The sequence below is a fragment of the Microtus ochrogaster genome, chromosome 10, assembly GCF_000317375.1.
Source record: "Microtus ochrogaster isolate Prairie Vole_2 chromosome 10, MicOch1.0, whole genome shotgun sequence".
NCBI classification, from domain to species: Eukaryota; Metazoa; Chordata; class Mammalia; order Rodentia; family Cricetidae; genus Microtus; species Microtus ochrogaster.
In genome coordinates this window covers 53,630,611-53,632,129 of record NC_022016.1, presented here as the reverse complement: position 1 = coordinate 53,632,129, position 1,519 = coordinate 53,630,611, and positions in this window count along the sequence as shown.

Sequence of the window (1,519 nt, the reverse complement as noted above, 5' to 3'; positions counted from 1 at the left end):
TAACTGTGGACTGTGGCTGTAGCTATGGGCTGTAACTGTGGACTGTGGCTGTAGCTATGGGCTGTAACTGTGGGCTGTGGCTGTAGCTATGGGCTGTAGCTGTGGGCTGTGGTTGTGGGCTGTGAGATGTGAGCTGTAGCAACGTCTTGAGGTCACAGAAATGTGCCCACCTCTGGGAACTCCCCACAACACCTGAAATGAAGTGTCTCAAGCCTTTTGTCCACTGTGTGGTCCTTATTCCAAGTGTCCCCCTTCCCTGGGAGGTTGAGAGGTATCCAGGCTCCTAATGGAGTCACATTTCCTCATCCCGCACCTGTCATGCCTGCCACAGGGCCTTGTACACAGCGATTTCCACAGAGTTCTCTGAATGGGAAATCATCCCCACATAGGCAAGGGTGCTCAGCAACTGTGAACACAGAGGAATGCCCAGCGAAATGACCCAGAAAGCCCTAGAAATGACTCAATTACAAGAAGAAACTGAGGCTCAGAGTAGGCAGGGCCTTGCTTGGGATTACCAAGTCAGTCATGACTGGCCCTGGAACTTGGCCCTGGGAGTCTTTTCCAGGGGATTGATGCTGCTGCTGATTGGTGGAGAGACCTCGGAAGCAGAGCCCCAACTGAGTCCCCTACCCCTGCTCTCAGGTCAGAGCGGAGACAAAGTCAGGAGTTGGGGGGGAGTTTATGATTGGGCGCAGTCGTTGAACCACAGCCCCGGAGCTGCCTCCGTCTCCCAGATGTCAGACTTCTCTCTACTGTAGTATGTCTCTGAGGACAAAGACTGGACAGGCACCTGCTGTGATGCCAACCTTGGGCAGGATAAGCAAGCCCAGCTCCTCTCTCATAAATTAATGGTCCTACATTTTATCTGCCTCTTGATGCCCCTTGACTCATTGGCCAGGCCAGGCTAGATTTCACAGCATGAAGCCTGCACACCCATTGAAAAGTTGTTGGTAACCCCTCTTGTCTAGGGAACTTGAAGGCACTATGTCCTCCCTCACCCCGCCATCATATATCATGGTATTCAAGTGGCTACTCCCCTAACAAAACAAAACTCTACCCAGAACTGAAAGCCTGCTCTCTCACTTTGGGGTCTTGTCTCCTAATAAAGTTCCTCTGAGTGTTAATTTGTGTCAATTCCTTTTTACAAGTGTCCACTGCTCTTTACTTTAGTTAATGTCTAAACCCAAGGGAGGGTCTCATCCCCCCCCCCCCACTTCATAGACTCAAATGTTTGAATGTTTGGTTCATAGTTGGTGGAACTGTTTGGGAAGGATTAGGAGGTATGGCCTTGTTGGAGGAGGTGTGTCTCTGCAGGTGGGCTTTGGCGGTTCATGAGACTTGTGTAACTCCCAGTCTGCTGCTCTGGTGGCATGCCTGCCTGCTGTCATGCTTCATACCATGATGATCATGAACTCTGACCCTCAGAAACTGTAAGCCCCAAATTAAACTCCTTATTTTATTAATTGCCTTGGTCATGGCATTTTATCACAGGGTTAGAATAGTAGCTAAGGCAAGAGTA